The sequence below is a fragment of the Lactuca virosa genome, chromosome 6 (assembly GCF_052849685.1).
Source record: "Lactuca virosa cultivar CGN04683 chromosome 6, Lactuca_virosa_CGN04683_v6, whole genome shotgun sequence".
Classification (NCBI taxonomy): Eukaryota; Viridiplantae; Streptophyta; class Magnoliopsida; order Asterales; family Asteraceae; genus Lactuca; species Lactuca virosa.
Genome location: NC_136431.1, coordinates 193,438,856 through 193,461,575, shown reverse-complemented (window position 1 = coordinate 193,461,575; position 22,720 = coordinate 193,438,856). Strand labels below are relative to the sequence as shown.

Sequence of the window (22,720 nt, the reverse complement as noted above, 5' to 3'; positions counted from 1 at the left end):
TCTAAGAGGTTTCGGTTCCTTAAGGGAGGTTCGGTTCTTAAGAGGGTTCGGCTCCTTAAGAGGTTTCGGCTCCTTAAGAGGGTTCGGCTCCTTAAGGCTGTTTTTCGCGTAAACTTCCGTTTTCGAGCGGTTTTCGACTAAATTAAAGGTCGGGATGCCCCGAGTGATTATAAAAAGTTGAGAGAGATTTTGAGAGAGATTTGGGAGAGATTTCACACACTTGGAGAGATTTTGGAGAGATTTCACATTCTTGGAGAGATTTCACATATAGAGAGAGATTTGGGAGAGATTTCACATTCTTGGAGAGATTTCTCATACAGAGAGAGATCTGGGAGAGATTTCACATTCTTGGAGAGATTTCTCATACAGAGAGAGATCTGGGAGAGATTTCACATACTTGGAGAGATTTCACATTCTTGGAGAGATTTCTCATATAGAGAGAGATTTGGGAGAGATTTCACATTCTTGGAGAGATTTCTCATACAGAGAGAGATCTGGGAGAGATTTCACATTCTTGGAGAGATTTCTCATATAGAGAGAGATCTGGGAGAGATTTCACATTCTTGGAGAGATTTCTCATACAGAGAGAGATCTGGGAGAGATTTCACATACTTGGAGAGATTTGGGAGAGATTTCAATTGCGACCTTTTTAAGTGTTTGGCTTTGTAACACAAGGTTTGTACATCTCGTTAAGTCTCGTTATGATTGTTATATGCCCCCGAGGGTTAAGGAATAATGTTTTATCGAATAGTTTCATCACTTGCCCTGATTAGGGTTTAGAATTTCCGAACACGTGAAAACTCTAAGTGATACTTTGTATTAAGATTGCGAGTAGTACAATAAGAATCATAATGGAAACCCTAATATACAAGGGTTAGATGAGCTGACCGGTTTGACTTGTTGACTTTGGTTGACTTTGACTTGGCCAAAAATTGACGGTTGTCACATCATCCCCCCGTTAGAAAGAATTTCGTCCCGAAATTAGTGTTTCGACTGGGACTTCAAGAATTTGGAGGAAAGATGGGGGAACTTTTCGTAGTACAAGAAATTGATATGGTGGGGACCAATCCGCCTGGTGTTAAATGACGACCTTGGAATTTCTTATTGTAACTTGAGCCGAGTCGATTTAAAAGGAGTTTATTGTTTTGGAATGATAGTGTATTCAATGTGTGCCTTTATGCTCCCCGTTTTATCCTTGTTGTTACCACTATGAATATTTTATAATATAGTTAGTGAGTACTAGTATTACGAATGCTTTATCAATTTGTGATGAAATTTTCAATATAAGTCCCACCAGATCTTTTATAATCGCTTGGTGTAAACTAGTCATATATCATTTAGATTGCAAGGGCATTCGAATGAGTGACTCCGCCTTAAGCGCACAACCAAACAAGGAACAGGAAATAAGGCGGAATTACACATTCCAAGTCCATAGAATCTTAATGATATATGGCCACAATGTTTACACTAGCCATCATAGATTCACTAGTAAAAACCCTGTGTTTTTATATCGATGATAAGACTTATTCGGGTTTTGCCGTGTTCTCGAGATTCTTTCAGCCTTTCTCGAATTTGTACTAAGTCATAAGTGATAACTTCTCCTCGGAGCGCTGCATATGGCCTGCTTTAGTGTTTCTCGTTTGATTAGATCGGTAGGGAACATATGGGTTCGGTTTACACGACTAGACTTATTCGGATGATAGGACGTTTACTCGCACTCCTGGGTAGCCTTGTCCCGAAGTTCGTGGTAGGACTCGTACCTGGTCCATCTATCATCAACTTGCGCATATAGGTCGTATGTAATTAAGGTTGGTGAGACAGTTGGATGGGTGACTCTGCCCCAAGTCCACAACTAGACAAGGAACAGGAAATAGGGCGGAAACACACTTCCAATGTCCGTAGAATCTTAATTATATATTATCCTCGCGTATGCACTTAGTAGGGATAGACTAACCGTATTCGTCCCAAGCTTATGTGCTTGAACCTTATCTGCTGCATGTGTGACATTCCCGAAGGGTATTCTGGAAATACTTGTGGTAAGGTTTCAGAAGGTATAATACTCCTCTGGTGAGTGTTTTGGGGTTTCACAGTGAGAGATGACCCGGAGGTCCGTGTCGGATTTGTGTTTATGGGAGACGAAGGTTTTGATATTCAGTGGGTTAGGTGAAGGGTCCTATCGTAGCTGTTTAATCGGGGAGGTGAGGACTATACCAATCGAAATTGAATGATGAAAACAGTATCTTTTTAGGTAAAACATGTGTTAAGCTGTATTCGCAAGAGGTGTTCGTTAGAGTGATACAATATCTTGTGTTTCTTTTCAATGTGTTCCGTTTTGTTCGATGTTATTATTACCGCAGATGATTCATACCATAGCAGCTAGCACTGGTAGTGAGTGTGTTCTGATAGCAAGTAATGATACTTTATATCATGATCCCCGACAGGTCACTCTATGATCGAGCGGTATATGCAAGTCACGTGTAATTTGATACTGGTGAAATCGTCGAGTGAGTGGCTCCACCCTAACCCCACTACTAGACATGGAACAGGAGTCAAGACGGAATTATTCGCTTTAAGTCTTTAGTATTTTGATTATAATTAACCCCGATGTAGGCACAAAGTCGTCACAGCTCACCGGTAATGATCCTAAGGTCATATATGAGTGTTTTTTATTTGATTTGAACGAGAGAGTATTTTAACTACTTTTTGAAAGACGGTAATTTTAGCAACATTCCAAATTCATTAAAAACATATGGTACTCAAACGTTTTTGTCGTTGGAAACATTACAAAAGTCCTAATAAGGTTTCCTTGTTGCTCCTGCTGGTTTGTTCATCACACTCCTCCTGCTCCCCCGTCATTCTTCTCAGTTGGACATTCTCTCTTGAAGTGTCCCGTTTCACCGCATAGGTAGCATACTGGGCCTACCCTGGTGTTGGTGGTTGAAGCGAGGTGTTGGGTCTGGTTTCTGCAGAAGCGGGCAGTATGTCCGTTCTCGTTGCAGTTTTTACAGTGCATCACCCGGAAAACCCCATTGTGATGGAAGTTACACTTGTTACACTTTGGGAGTGTTCCCATATATTATCTGACCGGTGCTGGGGTGACAGACCTTGTGGCTAGTGTCGAAGCATGTGTCGTGACTGATGTTGTAATGGCAGGGGCAGCCATGGATTGCTGTCTTCTAGCAAATTTTTGAGGTAGGTTACACTTCTTTTCGTTCCAAAACTCTCGTTTCTTGTTCTTAGGTTTGTAGCCTGAGGCGCCTTCGTTGGTAGACACCCGTCGGTGTTCCTGATTGTTACATCGATTTGTATCGTCGGTACCGCTTCCATCTCTGCTGGCATTGTTAGCATTGAGTTGCATCATGACGGCTGTCACGGCTGCCGTGACTACAGCTTGAAAGGTAGCAGGGTCTATCTGCAGGATTGCTGCCTTGCTTGCTGGCTGGTTACCTTCTTGTGAAGACATAACCCTGTTGCATGGGGAGAAACGATGTCGTGAGTAGGGATGATTATCTCTGGTTATATCCTTACCATTTATATACACATATATAAATTTCTCACTTTACTGAACTATTCTCGGTGTTTCTGCTAACGTCCCTGAGACGGAGTTATGGTTGTGGGTAGAAGTAGGTTTTGTACGGGCATTAAGATTTACCCATCATGTTGCTCGTGCGAGAATAGGGGTGGAAGAGGTAATTAATAGACGTCTAATCCTATAATTACTTATAGGGGTGATCCTTATTAGTCACGTCTATAATCACATAGTGCATACCAGTTATACATAATCTTAGATAGAATAGACCTTCGAATAAATGACTCTACTCTAAGTCCACAACCAAACAAGGAACAAGAAGTAGAGCAATAGTCATAGATTCTGAGTCTATAATATCCTTAATTATGTATAACCTTAGTGTATGCACTCAGTCATTATAGGCCTACTAATAGGGGTCTTTAGTTTTCACATAAGTTGATCATAGTATCACCAAATACTCCTATAGTATTTTAATATTATGTTTGTTCTTAACGATTTTCTTGTATGGGCGTTGGTAAGTTGATAGACTTGTTGTCCACCATGACTATTCCCCGACACATGCTAGTCATTTCTCGGACGAATATAGTTGATCAGGCTATATCGCTCCCAGACTTGATTGCATATCCCAGGGCATATTCACATTGCACAACTCCTCTATTTTTAACTTTTGCGTTTTTCTTAGACATGACACTAAACCGGTATGCATGTATGTACTTTTAACAAGAAACTATTTATTTCTAAAAGTATAGTTATCTGAAAATGTTACTTTAGAGACCTTAGTCCCAATGCATTTATAGTTTGTATATCTTATGTGGTTCGATATACTTAGTTCACAATAAACAATGCTCTAATACCAATCTGTCACACCCCCAAACCAAGGATGGCGGAAACGTCTGAGGGTGGAGGACTTCATGTATAGTATCACAGCAACGAGTATAATAGTGCTCAAAGTAAATACAACCATCATAAATATAATTGAAAAGGTTACACCATAGTATATGTTTACATGTTTCAAAATCAATTACATTATGATGACAAAATGAACTGTTTGACGACTTAACGTCCCATCCTCAAAATGCTGTTGATTTCCTGTTTCACTGATTTCCTGAGAATACAAGTAGTTTTGAAAAAGTGTCAACAATTAAGTTGGTGAGTTCATAAGGGTTTAGTTTGAGGAAAAAGCCATTTTCCTTGTAAATACGATAGAGTATGATTCCAGAAAATCCAATATTTTCCTTATAAAAGTCATGTAGTCCTAAATCCCAGGACCGAGAATATGTGTGTGTTTTGTACTTATAATGTTCATAATGGTAATGTGTTTCCAAAGAAAATCCAATATTTTCCTTATAAAATTCATGTAGTCCTAAATCCCAGGACCGAGAATATGTGTGTGTTTTGTACTTATAATGTTCATAATGGTAATGTGTTTCCATACTTAAAGTAATTCATGCAAGTTTAAATCGACATAAACTCGTTTAATTTAGAAGTAAAACCCCTTTTTAAAAGTAGAATTTTCCCTGTAAACTTGAAAGATTGTTAACTCCCTATGTGAGTCGCTATAACCATACTATGACGAGAAATAACCTGCACAACGTTTTTCAGACGTTAAGATACTATGACTCTTGTAAACCCGCAGACCTGCCGGTCCGGCTGTAGCTAGCAGCGAGGTGTGGGGTGTCAATCCCAATATAGATCTATACACAATTATCACGCTCTCCATAAAAGAGACTCTGGTTATAACTTACAGGAATTAGAATCCCGCACTCGAACGTACGGGGAGAGAATTGCCTCACAGCTTAAGTTAACTAGTTTACACATAGTTTGATATTAAAACCTCTTCCATGGAGGACGTAAAATCACCTTTTATGAATAAATTGGTGATATGAAATCCTTAAACTATTACTATTATAGTTTATCATGTGGTATATGAAAAACTCATTTGTTTTGAGAGTAAAACCTTTTTCACGTAGTAAAAACCCATAAACTATGCTTATTGTAGTTTATTATATGTGTTCGAAATGAATGAGTAAACCTTATCATGAATGACTAAATTTCAGTTTATGATGATAAACTAACAAGAAAATACATTTGATATTTAGAAATTATTGTTATGCACTTTGCTCAACATACTACAAAGTGTTATGAAAGTTGTAAGCTGTTAACTAGTTTTTAACCTTTCTACACTGTTTTAGAAAAATCATAGAAAAATCATACGAAGTCAAAAACTGAATCCATAAATTCTGAGAGCTCACAAAATGTGTCTAGCTTATTCATAATTTATATTATGATTTTTAGAAGTCTTTAACTTGTGTTAAAATGTTCATATTCACAGACTGGTCCGAATTCGTTTATGAAATTATAGACAGTTTTGTAAAAATCACCATAATCGTAGAAAAATCGTATGGAGATGTGCAAGTAGTCATTTTAAAGGTATGAACCTGAAATATTTGCATATTAAACAGTTTTGAAAGATATTAAGTTTAAGATAGTCAAAACAGTCTGTGAATAAGACTCAACTTTTCTAATGAAAGCTTTTGTTTGAGTTTAGTTGTGTTCTTGGTGTTTTAACTTGTATTCCCCCCCCCCCCCTAAAACTTGAAGAAAACATAAAAATGTAGGGGTATGAACTCACCTTGAGAGATTTCAGAAGATGGATGATGAAGAAGAGAAGCGTTCAACTCAAGAACACTTTAGAAGATGCTTGAAGATTCGAGGATCTAACAACAAATATGACGATGTTTGTGTAAGGAACTCATGATTTGAGTGAAGAAATGTAAGGAAATAAAGTGTAAGATGAAGGTACTTACCAAAAGTGAAGGAAGAACTCAATAACGGCCCTTGAATCTCGAGTTTGAGAGGGAGAGAGAAAGTGAGAGAAGTGTGTTTGTTCTTCTTTGAGAAAGAGTGAATAATGAGGGGAGTGAAGTGAAGATTTCCATCCCTTTGATCTGATTATGGGCTGGTGAAATAGTGTGAAAGGACAAATAATTGACTAAGCATGGAGGAATAGTGACTGAGGGTTGTACTATGAAGGTATGGGGAGGGGTTGCTTGTGTCATACTCTAGATAAAGTCAACACTCCATCCATAAATCTTACCTATTAGATTTTATTCTTAGGCAAGGATTTTCCCCAAAATATAATTAAAATGTGAATATTTAGGGTTTATTATGTTAAAATACGAGTTTGGGTGAAAATCCCGCGTTAAAATCACGAAAAACGGGCTTAAAACGAAGATTAGGTCAAAAACCGGGAAAGGAAAGCGAAATTCCGAAGTTCAGGGTCCTAGCCTTTAGAACCGAAAGTAGATGGGAACCGAGAGTGGGGTTCGGTCTTCAGAGGTTGGGAACCGAAGGTGGCTTCGGTGTGGGTGAGAGTCGAGAGTAGCTTCGGTCCGAGAAGGCTCGCAGGCGAGAAGGGAGGGAAGGTTTGGTTGCAAGGTCAGGACCGAAGGTGAATTTGTCAGAGGCGAACCTTGTCAGAAGCGAAGTTGGGCGAGGCTTCTTAGGGTTTCGACTCTAAGAGGTTTCGGTTCCTTAAGGGAGGTTCGGTTCTTAAGAGGGTTCGGCTCCTTAAGAGGTTTCGGCTCCTTAAGAGGGTTCGACTCCTTAAGAGGGTTTGGCTCCTTAAGGCTGTTTTTCGCGTAAATTTCCGTTTTCGAGCGGTTTTCGACTAAATTAAGGGTCGGGATGCCCCGAGTGATTATAAAAAGTTGAGAGAGATTTTGAGAGAGATTTGGGAGAGATTTCACACACTTGGAGAGATTTTGGAGAGATTTCACATTCTTGGAGAGATTTCACATACAGAGAGAGATTTGGGAGAGATTTCACATTCTTGGAGAGATTTCTAATACAGAGAGAGATCTGGGAGAGATTTCACATTGTTGGAGAGATTTCTCATACAGAGAGAGATCTGGGAGAGATTTCACATACTTGGAGAGATTTCACATTCTTGGAGAGATTTCTCATATAGAGAGAGATTTGGGAGAGATTTCACATTCTTGGAGAGATTTCTCATACAGAGAGAGATCTGGGAGAGATTTCACATTCTTGGAGAGATTTCTCATACAGAGAGAGATCTGGGAGAGATTTCACATTCTTGGAGAGATTTCTCATACAGAGAGAGATCTGGGAGAGATTTCACATACTTGGAGAGATTTAGGAGAGATTTCAATTGCGACCTTTTTAAGTGTTTGGCTTTGTAACGCAAGGTTTGTACATCTCGTTAAGTCTCGTTATGATTGTTATATGCCCCCGAGGGTTAATGAATAATGTTTTATCGAATAGTTTCATCACTTGCCCTGATTAGGGTTTAGAATTTCCGAACACGTGAAAACTCCAAGTGATACTTTGTATTAAGATTGCGAGTAGTACAATAAGAATCATAATGGAAACCCTAATATACAAGGGTTAGATGAGCTGACCGGTTTGACTTGTTGACTTTGGTTGACTTTGACTTGGCCAAAAATTGACGGTTGTCACAATATAGCCTGGTACGTTGAGAGTTGCTTGACTTGAAGGAAAGTCAAGGCAGAGCACCAGAGACCGCACTGCAAAATGCAGCCGTTGGATATTCCTGTGTGGAAGTGGGAGGAGATCACCATGGACTTCATTACGAAGTTACCTCGGACGGCGCACAGAGTTGACGCGATATGGTTCATCGTGGATCGATTGACCAAGAGTGACCACTTCATACCGATTCAGGAGAGTATTTCGGCCGAGAAACTAGAAGACATCTACATCAGGGAGGTAGTAGCTCGGCATAGGGTACCGGTTTCTATGATTTCTGACAGGGATGTGCGATTCACTTCCAGATTCTGGAAGAAATTTCATGATGAGTTGGGTACTCGCCTGCACTTCGGCACGAATTTTCCCCCCGCATACAGATGGTCAGAGCGAGCGGACCATCCAGTCCTTGAAGGATATGTTGCAGGTGTGCGTTTTAGACTTTGGTGGTAGCTGGGATACCTACCTTCCATTGTCAGAGTTTTCTTATAATAATAGCTACCACATCAGTATTGACCGGCCTCCCTTCGATATGCTCTATGGGAGGAAATGTAGGACCCCAATATGTTGGGGCGAGGTTGGTTAGAGGGTCATGGGGAGTACCGAGGTGGTACTCAAGACTACCGAGATGATACAGCAGGTCTGGAGTAGGCTCCAGACAACTCAAATTCGGCAGAAGAGTTATGCCGACAAGCGCCGGTCGGACTTAGAGTTCCAGGTGGGAGATATGGTTCTCCTGAGGGTGTCACCTTGGAAAAGTGTCATCCGGTTCAGAAAGAGGGGCAAGTTGGGCCCCAGGTACATCGGTCCGTTCAGGGTTTTGGCCCGGGTATTGACCGGCCTCCCTTCGAGATGCTCTATGGGAGGAAATGTAGGACCCCAATCTTTTGGGGCGAGGTCGGTTAGAGGGTCATGGGGAGTACCGAGGTGGTACTCAAGACTACCGAGATGATACAGCAGGTGTGGAGCAGGCTCCAGACATCTCAGATTCGGCAGAAGAGCTATGCCGACAAGCGCCGGTCGGACTTAGAGTTCCAGGTGGGAGATATGGTTGTCCTGAAGGTGTCACCTTGGAAAGGTATCATCCGGTTCAGAAAGAGGGGAAAGCTGAGCCCCAGGTACATCGGTCCGTTCAGGGTTTTGGCCCGGGTGGGCCGGGTTGCATATCGACTGGATCTGCCAGCCGAGCTTAGTCATATCCACAACACTTTTCATGTCTCCCAGCTGCGGAAGTGCTTAGTGAATGATTCCGTCGTTGTGACTTTAGAGGATATCCAGGTGGACAATCGCCTGAACTATGTGGAGAAACCAATGGCAATTCTGGATCACAAGACGAAAACCTTGACCAACAAGGTTATGCAGTTAGTGAAGATGCAGTGGCTGCACCGCAAGGGTTCGGAGTGGACATGGGAGCCAGATGAGGAGATGAGGGAGCACTATCCAGAGTTATTTGGGACGGAATACTTTGAGGACGAAGTCTGAGACAAGTGGGGGAGAGTTGTAATGCCTGGTTCCTGGTATGTATTTAAATTTACAAATTATTCACTTTTGTAGAGAAACTCGACCAGTTGGGAGCCCCAGACTCGTCGAGTGGGGATGAATTGGGACACAGGTTAAGAAACCTACTCGACGAGTTATGAGGCCTCAACTCGACGAGTAGGTTGGCAGAATGAAACCCTAATTTTCAGGGTTTTTCACCGTATTTAAACACCTTAACCCCCATAAGCTGGCCTCATTTCCAGCCTCCACTGTCCAAAACCCTAATCACGAAACCCTAAGCCATTTTTGGTGATTGTGAGCTAATCTTGTGCTTTCTTGGTGAGTTTGAAGAAGGAGAAGCTTGAAGGAGGAACAATAACGTGTGGGAGGAGAGTAGATCCAAAAGTTGAGCTTCATTTCTGGTCCATCTGAGGTATAAAGCTTCAACCTTGTCCATGGCATTCTTAGATCTAGTTTTAGGATGCTTTATTTCATGTTTTGGTCCAAGTATGTTGATGATTGGGATTTGGACGTCCCACTTGGGCAAACCCTTCAGATCTAGGGTCTTGAGGGGACTTCATGGCATAAATGTGCCAACTTTATGGCCATGGAAGTCCCATGCAACTTTTAGACCACCTTTTTGGTCTTCTAAGCTCTAGTAGGTCATGCATGCAAGTAAAGATAGGAGCTTTACGTGACCAAATTGTCCCTAGAGTCCAGATCTATGACCTCATGGTCTATCTTGAAGCTTTGATGGCTTTTGGAGTTGGATCTAAGCCCTTTTGAGTTAGGGTTTGAGTACTATGCTTGGGGAGAGGTCTCTAGCGAGTAAAGTTGGAAACTTTACCCTTCTAGACGCATTTCCAGCTTGGATCCAGAAGATGAGGCCTTAGTTTAAGGAATATTAGCTTAGTGGGCTAAGAAGGACATAACAGACTGAGGAACGCGACGATTCTAAGGATGGACTCGACGAGTTGATTTGAAAAGTCCCGATTTTGTTGACAAGGAAGAACTCTATGAGTTCATGGAAGAATTTGATGAGTTGGATCGCGATTTCATGATTTTATGATTTATAGGAACTCGGCAAGTTGAAGGGAAAACTCGACGAGTCGAGTCAACTCGGAGCGTTGACTTTGACCTTGACTTTGACTTTGACAAAAGTTGACCCTTAAGGGGTTATGAGTATGAAAGGGTAATTAAGGAAATATTTTATGTGTAGGGGTTTGAGTTGAGTTGATACCCGGAGCCAGGGATTGTTCAGCTACTTCCAGTTTTCGAGGTGAGTTACCTTCCCGGTAGCAGTGGGTCTAAGGCACCAAGGTCGGCCTACTAGTAGGAGTTTGTAGTTAGATGATTATCTTTGTGATAATTGTCTGGTATGCCATCATCTGTTATGATTTATGTGTTAGTATGCTATGATATTAAGTGATAGTGGTAGGGGTGAAATAGACCACGTATCCAGTCGATAAGACCGAAGAGGTAGGTCGGGCACCTAGATATGTCTGACAGTATGTTTAAGTACGATTATGCATGTTATTATGTGGTAGTGGTAGGGGGCGAAATAGACCCCGTAACCGGTTGAAAGAGACCGGAGGGGTAGGCCAACACCCAGATATGTTAGGCAGTTACCGGTTGAAAGAGACCGAAGGGGTAGGCCAACAACCTGATATGCTAGGCAGTACCGGTTGAAAGAGACCGAAGGGGTAGGCCAACACCCTGATATGCTAGGCGGTACCGGTTGAAAGAGACCGAAGGGGTAGGCCAGCACCCGGATATGCTAGGCAGTATGTTTATTGTATGGTATGTGGTATGATGGGGGAACTCACTAAGCTTCGTGCTTACGGTTTACAGTTTTGGTTTCAGGTACTTCTTCTTCGAAAGGAAAGGAGTCGGCATGATCACAGCGCATCACACTATGATTTTCCGCATATGAGATATTTGGGAGTTGTACTCTGACATTATTTTACCATGACATGTTTGGGCACTTGTGTTTGATTATGATACGAGATGATATTGCTGATGTTTTCAGACTACTATTTTTATACATTACCTAATTAAAAATGAAATTTTGGTCATGAATTTTGGGATGTTACAGTATGTGATGGTCCTCATTTGATCCGAGATTTCCCGAAAAAGAAGACCTTATATGTGATGATGTTTCAAGAAAAATGAGGAAAAGAAGCTTAATTGAGTTCCATGCGACTTCTAAACTCAATGGCGAAATATGAGACGAAGGAATCGAGAGGAGGTGGTTCTAAGATAGGACGTCTCATGCTAGGTGAAGCCAATGTAAATGGAGGAAATACCAAGGCGCTAATAGATTCAGGTGCAACTCACAAGTCCCTTTCGGAAAACGAAGCTGAGACATTGGGAATCCGCTACACAAAGGAGGCGGGTGGTTGAGGTTGTCAACACCCCATCTAATCCTATCCTTGGAGTTTCACGTGAGGTACCCATGAAAATCACAGAATGGGAAGACACCATTTACGTGGTAGTCGTACCCATGGACGACTATAACATGGTATTAGGAATGGAATTCCTAGATGAAGTACGCTCATGGTCGTTCGAAAATGATAACACCATGCATATTACTAAAGGTACAATCATTCATATCGTACCTCTAGAAAGGATTAGAAAAATGCCTTGAACATTATCAACCATGAAGTTTAACAAAGACCTTAAGGAAGTTGTGGAGATACATAACAATATCCTAAGTCGGAAGAAGGAAGATGTTTCGCAAGAGACTAGTGGTCGTCATGATCAAATCCAGGAGTGTGTGAGACCAAACAACGTAGTTTGAAAGAACTAAGTAAATTGTTAATGATCACGCAATGACCACATTCCATGAATTAAATAGTTTGAAAGAACTAGCCTAAATTCAAGCGGCCAACATGAACCAAGTTAAAATTCAAACGTTTAGTTAAAACAAAACTAGAATTTCTAAATTAGAACGATGAATCCAATGTCAATATATGAGTGACTGCATAAAATAAATGGAGTTCAAACTACGAATCCAGATGTGTTAATTCAAGTTACAATACAATAAACTAAAAAAATAACCTAATCGACATTTCGTACACAAGTGATTTATTCATAAGTTCAAGAAACCAACAATTGTACCCATTGGTTCATAATGTCAATCGAAATCAATAACATCGTTTGGTATTTTAGTCAACCAATTGGTCGATTATGTAACCACACAATCCATATTTATCATTTGTCTCCCATCGATAAGTACAAAAAAGAAAAAAAAAATACATAATCAATAACTTCAATGTCAAATTCAAAATCATCCGTATCATTATAAACTAAATGTGCATGTTGGTGGTTTAGTAGTCTTAAACCACCGAAAACTACAAAATAATCAATAATAGATTAAAACTTACAAACTACCATTTAAAATTGTTTTAGTGCGATGAACTTTAGAAAATTTTCAAGTCTGTTCTTGTTCTTCCACTTCTCATCTGTGTTTTTCCTAACTTTTTTTAAAAGAAGTTGACTTTTTTTACCATCCATACTCAAAAATAACTCGTCATCGAATATCTGATCATGCTAAATTGAACCTTAAAGTCCGAGTTTTGACTTATGTTCCCTTTTGCGACCTCATGTAGCCGGTTACCGGGTTCCCCTACATGGCATCCTAAATTAGACTATAAACTTCTTATTATGTTAAATTAGACCTTGAACTCTGAAATTTTTTTATATTATTGTTTAATTATTTTTTTTTATTAAAACTAAACCCGGTTTTAAGTTTTTTTAAAGCTTTTTTTTATATTTTTTATTTTTTAGTCAAAACTAAACTCGATATTAAGTTTTTATTTTTATTTTTTTGTATCTATTTATTTATTTATTGTATTTTTTATTTATTCATGTTGACATTAAGTTTACACCGAAAATAATAAACTAAGTAAGCATTTATATATGTACATCTATATTAAGCCAACCAATTAATTAAAATTGAGCAAATTACATATTTGAGCCCTCATTATATTTATATTTGTAATTTTCATCCAAATTTTTTTTTCATTTTTCTGAAGTTATAATTTTATTTATTTACTTGAATAGAAAAACATTAGAAAAACAATAAATAACAAAAATTATGAAAAGAAATTAGAAAAAAAAAAACTCAAAGACCAAAATTGTAATATACTCTAACATATTCATACACTTTATACTTTTTGATAAAGGTCGAAAAAGTTATCAATTTGATGAAAAATAAAAAAAATTAAATAAATAAACGAAAAGAAAAACTTAAAACCGAGTTTAGTTTTGACTAAAAAAATTAAAAGAAAAGCTTAAAAAAGCTTAAAACCGGGTTTAATTTTAATAATTTTTTTAGAGTTATTTAACATGATAAAAAGTTTATGGTTTAATTTAAGATGTTAGTAACCGACTAGGTGAGGTAGTAAGGTTCAATTTAGTACGAAACAAATCTTAAATCTAATTAATTTTAAGACTTCCATAGCCAAAAAAAAAGAAAAAAAAATCAAAACTCCTTTTAAAAAAAGCCCGCAACTCCTAAGTTTTCTTAAAACCCAATGTGTCATAAACAAGACTAATGGGTTTTTAAATTGTGACTTAGGCTGCACTTTTTGATCATGAGAGGGTGAGCCTTTAAAAATCATCAAATCTTTTGTTGTTCTCACGTGACTAGGCTTGCACAAAAAAACCGGTTCAGGATCCAAACCGGTCACTGAACCGGTAAACCGGTTCACTACGAACCGGTCCACTATGAACCGAATCGATTCAAGAACCGAACCGCCGGTTCGCACCCGTTCGAGATTTTAGATATTGAAACCGGTTTAGAACCGGTTTAATAACCGTGAACCGGTAGTCAAACCGATCGAACCGGTTTAGAACCGATTGAACCGGTTTAGAACCGGTGTAACCGGTTTAGACAGGTTCGAGATTTTCTATGACGGAACCGGTTTGAACCGAACCGGTTTATGGTTGAACCGGTTTTACTATTCACGAATCTGAACCGAACCGGTTTACTGAACCGGTTCGGTTTGAAAAAAAACCGGTTTGTTCACCCCTACACGTGACTAAATAATTCCAACACAAATATGAACAACAGCTCTCTTTTATTTGGGCTGTCATGTAAGCCTATCATGGATTCATGGCTGCCAAAATGGACTAAAGAAATAACTTATCGGGCTGGTTTGAAAGGCATAAGTGGACTGCCATCAAAATATTTGATGCTAACAGAAATTTTACTCAGTTCACGAGGTCAAAAACTGCATTAAATTTGGTCTAAATGCAATCTTCATCATTCAGATTAAATATAAAGACTCAAGAGTTAGAAAGACACATGCAAAATTCCAGCTCAATTAGACCTCTATTCAATTACTCGATGAACTACCAAAAATCCAAAACTTAATTTATATCATTTTGTTTTTGTGTTTGATCACGGATGTTGCTACAAGATTTCAAACGTGGTTGCAAGGCTTTCCATGTAACTTCATTTGTGCTAAAAATATCATCGACTGCTTGCATACGTCTGCATAAACATAACTTAAACGAGTAAAATTGTCCAAAACGAGTTATGTAATGTTTGAAAATGTAAAAAAATGTAAATTTTTTAAAACCTAATATAACATGCATGCTAAAATTAAATATATAAACTAACATAAATCTAAAATATTAGAAGGAAATACATGCTAGATATAAAGATGTCATAAAATGATTATGAAAATATGTTAAAAATGATACATAAAAATTAATCTAACTAGGTTTCAATCCTAACTTCTAATTCCACATAACTTGGCTACATACATTGGACCTTTCTATTGATTTCTACCAGTTGCCTAAGTAGTTCCTTTTAAGGGGCACTAGATTATCGAGGATCGTTTGAAACCATTATAAAATCAAACATAGTGGAAGAAAAACATATATTGAAATTTTAATATCTCAAACATAGGTGGATCTAGTATATATCCCGGAGTAGCCCGGGTTATCTCTCAAAAAAATTTCAGTAGTGTAATTTTTTTTCGAATTTTCTTTCTTATTGTATATTACACGATTTTTTTTGTCGGGATACCCTTTACTTTGATCATGGCTCTGCCACTGATCGCAAAAAGGATCTAGTTAGAACTAAAATAGATCAACTAATTACAACCACAAGGTGTTCAAATATACTACCATAGATTAAAGTGTCTTTTGATGTTGAAATAGTAATAGGTTACATCTATAGATATTGACAATAAGCTTGGAATAACTTGATATATTATCCAACCTGCTATAGCTTCTATCACGTTCTTGACTTCTTAAAATTGTCGATAAAAGGAAGGGGGAGGGGTGGCACCGAGAAGGTGAATGAAGGAATTGATTATGCTTTTTTGTAATGCAATATTTTCATAATGGCAAATCAAGTCATTTTTATTTTAAGAGGTTGGATGAGCATTCCAGTACTGTACAACATATTTCTTTGGTTGTTAATGGTCACATGCAGATTTAAAAACATTTGAATCTTTAAATTATTGGACCATTAATCACGATAATATTAATCATATTGAAGTACAAGCAAACTAGTGTTATATTAGAAATGAATCTTACCATACAACCTATAGCGACAAAAAAGCACTGAAACAGACCGAAAGGATATGCGCAACTATTACCAGATTGTTTTTTTTTTTTTTTTTTTTTTTTTTTAAAGATTATAACAATAGACAAAAAGGTTGAAAAAAATTTCTTCATAGATTTGGTGGATGAACTTATTTTTAGTTAGATATAAACTATATTTATGGTGGTAAATATAAGTATGTCAAAACCGTAACCAACCATATGCAAGGAAAAAGTTTCAGATGAAATGCAAGTCTACATCTTGTCCGAAGCCATACTCCTCGATATGATTATGACATAGTAAAAAAATAGGGTATTTCTTAGTTCATAGTCATATTTGCAAACAAGTTAAACGTTGGTCATGTTTCTTTATTCTATAATATAATGTGGCCATTTTTGGTGATTATGCCTTGATATATATAGTAAATAGGTACTAAACTATAAGGTATTGTTTGGTAAGAGGTATTGGATTGGACAGAACGGAACAAATCCTTTTCGAATATAACAAAATAATAACCACGTCAGACGAAACTAATCTATTAAATTTTAGTCACACCCAAAAGGGTGGAACACGGTGAGACAAAATGAATAATTTATGTAGTGAGAATTTTATTATGTTCACTAAAGCACTAAACATATACAAGACATAGTCCATTTACATATGTTTTTCAGATACCCATGTTGGTTGTAGATGATCTGATCTTGATGGAAAAGAGGAAACGAAGTTATTGATGAAATAAGTATTGACAAAAATGGTGGATGCATCAAAGAAGTAGATTTTGGTGGTTGGAGAGCGAGATGTTATGGTTTTACTGGCGAGAGATAATATTGTTGTTGCAAGAGGTTTTCTTGTTTATGAATACATATTATGAAGATGTTTGAAGAGCCCTAAAGAGCTTTTTGTCACAACTAGCAAATTTGGGGTTAAGATGTTGATCCTTGTACAAGATAATTTCCTTTGTGTAACCTTGCAACATTACCTTTAGTGAAATTCAAACTTCAATGCTATTAAGTTCATACGTTCATGCATTGTAATTCAAGTCGAAACAACCTCATGCAAGTCCAAAACTCGACCCAATAAGCCAAGTCCAATCAATTTTGGGCCTTAGCCCAAGAATCCTCGGCCTAAATCCCTTATTGGACCAAGAGTCCTTTATTGGGCCCTATTGGGCCGATAACTTCTTCAAATGATCTTTTTGAGCCAAAAACCCCCTCTTTGGGCCCTAATGGGCCGAAAACTTCTATTGGACTTTATATTGGGCCGAAAACCCATATTTGGGCCTTAATGGGCCAAAAACTTCTATTGGGCTCTATATTGGGCCAAAAACCTTTTACTAAGCATTATTGGGCCGAAAACCATATATTGAGCATTAGTGGGCCGATAATCCTTATTGGGTCAAGCCAAAATCGAAGCCCACTATTTTGGGCCACCCTTGGGCCGAGAAGCCTCTTAGCTCGGTTGGTTTATAAAAAAAAGGAAATAAGCTTGGATAATATGCTTGACACCTCATAATTACACATCAAATAACAATGTGATTAACCCATAAATAACTAAGCAATGAGCAATTGTCCAACATGTTTCAAGGCCAATCTCTTTCCCTCTCTCTCTTTTAATCGACCGAGTATACACACATATACACACTTCACATTTCAATTTCACTCACTTAACTCTCAAAAACTCAAATTCTCTCATTTCCTTCCTCTAAAATCCGTGGGTGTGTGTGTTATCTTCAAAGAAGTCTCCTTCAAGGTTCATAAACTTGGTAAGTTCTAGGTTAAACTCAAGTGTTTTGTTTCATATTTATACTAAGATCATTCCTCTTACACCCTTATTTTCGTGTATATGGCCCTTAGAACACCCACATTTCGAGAATCTCACTAAGAACACAAGCTAGGCTCGAAGTTTCTTCTTCTTCTTCTACATCTCGAAAATTCCCAAGGTGAGCTTCATACCCCACTATTTTCGAGTTTTTCATCCTTTTTTTTGGGGGGGGGGGGGGAATACAAGTCAAGTATTGTTTAAATCTTTGAATATTTGCATGCACTTGTATGTTTATGTGACTATGTGTGTTGAAATGTTGATTACTGCATGTTAACACTCCATAAACTCGAGATTCTACAAATCTCATGTTGTTAGAATAAAGTTATCTTTGAATAACTTCACATATTTTGGTATTATGTTGAAGAAGAAATAAATTACTAAGTAAAAATGGTTTTTAGTGTGTGTTAAAAATCAAAGAAAATGTCATAACATATTTGGTTGTAAAGGCTTGAAAGATGGTGAAAATATGAGAGTTACACTCAAAATGGTTAATTTTTTGTTATATATATATTTTTACCGCTAATACTTGTACAAATATTGAAACATAATAAATCTCATGGATTTATATGAGATTTTGTGGAATTTGTGACATATTATAGTCACAACAAAAAAATATATATATATATTTGTTTACAAGGCTCTCAAATAAAATTTTGGGTATGTTAAAACACACTACAAAACTTGGTTATTTTTTCTAAAAACTATTTTTATTAGTAAAATAGTCGTAATACATTGTCATATTTTACTAGTTTGAATACTTAAAGGATTATACTATTTACACAACGTATATTACAATTAGACGAATTCATTAATGATTATTTATAAAAAGCGTTATAAATAATTGAACTAAAACGGTATACAAACCAAAAGTTTTACGACAGAAAATTTCGCGTAAACCTGTTAAGGCACTTGTGAGACTCTCATTCGCTGTACCTACCTAGCGTACACTCAGGGCCGGTCCCGAGAATTCAAATGCCTAGGACGAGCCGGAAAAAAAGGCCCTTAGGTCTTAAAGTGTAACGAATTAAAATTACATAAACTAATATTTTTCTAAAACGACAATAAACTTTATAGCAATAAACATAGCAAAATCATAGTATTTTAATGAATAATTACATATCGTAACAGTTAACCGACGATCCGTGAAGCTCTCCTTGCGTTCTTGATAAAAAATTGGTTGAGCAACTCTTCGTAGTCTATACTCTCTAAGATTTCGTTCTCGATAGATATCATCGCCAAACCACTAAGTCTTTCTTGGGACATTGTGGAGCGTAAGTAAGACTTCAATAACTTCAACTTAGAAAAACTTCTTTCTGCAGATGCCACCGTTACTGGAATTGTCAACAATATTCTATATGCAATGCTTGCATTTGGGAAATAATCAAGTTCTTTCAAGAACTTCAAAACATCTATAGGGTTGCTAAATTCATTGGTTTCCAATATCTCAAATAATTTCAACTCCGTATAAAGTTCATCGGCATCAATATCCGATCTTTCTTCAAACTTGAGTGCTTTTTCAAGACGATGACAAGACGACTTAAGATCTTTATCTTCAATTCCCTTCAAATTATGTGGAAATAAAAAACCAAATACTTTGTCATACTCTTTGAATTGTTCAAATCTTGTCTCAAGAGAAGAAATAGCTTGATCAACAATGTATAAGAAATAGTTAACTCTGAAATTCTCTTCAGGTGTAAATGAAACTTCTTCTCTACTTGAATTCTCATCAAACCTTTTTTTCCTTTCAATCAAACGCTTTTGTGGAAATATTGGATCAATACCCATTTCAATAGCAATGTCCTTAGCTTCATCAATCGCTTTTAAAAAACCAGTTTCTCTATAATCCTTGAAGTACCCAATCAATTTGTTTATTTCTGTAATAGCATTATCAAGATGCATATCCTTTGACTGTAACTTTTTATTCACAATATTCACATGGTTTAGCACTTCATGCCAGATAACAGTTGATACCAAAAATTCAAAGTCACCAAGTTCTTTTTCTGCTAGTGAAGTTGCTTCACTTGCAATTGCAGCATCATTATCTTTTTCTCCAACTTAAAGTAAAGCTTCTCGTACGTCAACAAGTTGCATTTTAATAGCCTTTACACTCTCAACTCGACTTTCCCAACGAGTTTGACACAATGACTTAAGACTCCAAGCTTTTACATTATCTTTTAGGATTTCCCACCTCTTAGTAGAATTTGCAAATATAGTATAAATGCTTTGGATGAATCCAAAAAAGTTCTTTCCTTTAACACACTTGTTAGCCATATCACATAATGTTAGATTAAGAGAATGACAACCACAAGGAGTGTAAAATGCTCTAGGATTTATATCTAAAAATCTCTTTTGCACTCCTTGGTGTTTTCCTTTCATGTTTGCTCCATTATCATAGCCTTGACCACGCATATCATCAATTTCAAGACCAAAAGACTTTAACTCCTCAAGTGTAATATCAAATAGTCCTTTTCCAGAGGTATCATCAACATTAAAAAAACCTAAAAATGACTCCTCGACAGTAATAGAATTATATGATAACTTTAAATACCTCACTATTATAGTCATCTGTTCTTGGTGACTTGAATCGGGAGTACAATCAAGTATGATTGAGTAGTACTTTGCTTCCTTTATTGTCTTGATAAGTTCTTTTTTAATTTCTTGAGCTATCAAAAGTATTAGTTCGTTTTGGATCGTGTGCCCAAGATAATGCACATGAAGCTCGTCATTTGTGATCTGTCGCACATGCTCTTTGATAATTGGGTCAAACTCTTCCAACATTTCAATGACACCCAAAAAATTTCCATTGCCTGTTAAATATATTTAACAAATAAGAAGTGGAATCAATCATAATAATTAACAAAAAGGTATTCGTTGAAATTGGAAAAAAAAATATACAATCTATAGTTACCTTTTTGATACAACTTTTCATTTGATCCACGAAATGCTAAATTATGTTTAGCAAGAAACTTCACTACTGCAATGATTCGCAAAATGACTTGTTTCCAGTAATCTCTTTCTTTCTTGAATTGCTCGTAATGAACTTTATCAATTGTTTCATTCAAGTTCAATCTTTTACGCATATCAAACCACTTATTCCTATTTGTGAGATGATCCAAGGAAATTTCGTGTTCTTTAACTCTACTGGTAACATGGTGCCAATCCAAATAACCTTCGTCACCTAATTTACCTTTAGAAATCCCTTATTTAAACACTTTACAACAAAAACAAAATACCTTGTCGAGCTCTTTCGAATATACTAGCCATTCTCTATCACACTTCTCCAAATTTGGTAAAGTTCTTGTATATAAAGCTGCAGAAAATCGTCTACCAGATTTATCGTAGGGACCATACATAATACTAGTATCTCTTTTAGGACCCTTCTCAACCAAAAGTTTAAGCTCTTCATAATTAAGTTTTTCCCACCTTCTTGGATCACATATATCAACAAGCTCTTTAACAGGCTCTTGCTCTTCTGCCCTTTCTACTTCTACTTCTACATTTTCTTGGTGTTCAACATGCTCTTCAACATGTTCTTCAATAGGCTCTTCAACAGGCTCTTCAACAGGTTGTCTACGAATAAACTTATCTAGAGCACCGACATCGGCCTTTCTCTTTTCTTCTTCTAGTTTTCTCTTTTTACGTTTTTGACTACCGGATGGTTGTTTAGACTTCATCACTACAAGTTCATTACTTTCAACTTTTAATATTCAACTAAATACAAAAAACATAATCTAATAATTTGATTTCAGCATCTGATAAATTTCAACATAATTTCAACATTCAATCAAATAAACAATTTCAGATTTTAGATAATATCATAATAATCACAATTTCAACATTCAACAGAATTTCAACACTCAATCACATAATCAGATTTTTGATTTCAACTTAATTTCGATTTTCAATCAATAATCACATAAACAACATTCAATCTTAATTGAATTAGTGAATTTTGATTATGATTCAAGTTCAATTATTCTATAATGATTCAAGTTCAATTGCTCATCAATCATCATTCAATTATACACTAATAAAACTATTAATATGATTATCTCAATAAATGAATAATCAATTAGACAATTACCTTATTTGAAGTTACGAACGATCAAACTTCGGTGCTTCTCTTCTGCCGCAGCCAATTGATAGTCAATCAATTAATCAATAATAAAATTGATGAATAATCTCTAAAGAGTAAAGCCCTTGCTGCCACTGCCGACTTGCTGCCTTAATTTGTGGACTAAGAAAACTAAATAGATTTGGGCTAAGACATTAAAAAATGGGCTACAATTGAAATATGTTAAAAAAAAAATTGGGCCCCTTAAAAAACAAGGCCCTGTGCACAGGCCCTGGTTGCCCCCGCCCCCCCCCCCCCCCCCTTACCACCGGCTATGCGTACACCGTAAGTCCTGTCGTTATAATCAGAGTCTTCTGGAGGGAGAGCGAGGTAATTGTGTATAGATCTATACGGGGCTGACACCTCCACACCTGAGTTGTTCGCTACATCTAGACTAGGCCAGTCTAGGGTGACAAATATCTTACCGAAACCGACGCTTGAAGAACGTCATGACAGACATTTTAGTCGTATCAAGCATGGTTGTAACGACTCACATAGGGATTAACAAGGGTATTTTGGATTTACGAAATTATACACTTCACCAGTTTTATAAAAATATAAAACTATGCATCACTCTCGTACTTTACTACTACCACTCCAGTCTTAGGGTTTTAAGACTGCACTTTTTATAAAACGGGAAATATGGGATTTTCTGGGAACTCACACTCTTTTCAATTACGAACAAAAGAAAACAAAGAACACACATGCAATT

General features: G+C 37.2%; 1 pseudogene; it reads right to left on the bottom strand.

The window, feature by feature from the left end:
- Positions 1-19,022: 19,022 nt before the first annotated feature.
- LOC145122188 (uncharacterized) lies at positions 19,023-21,568 on the bottom strand (annotated as a pseudogene).
- Between the last annotated feature and the right edge of the window lie 1,152 nt (positions 21,569-22,720).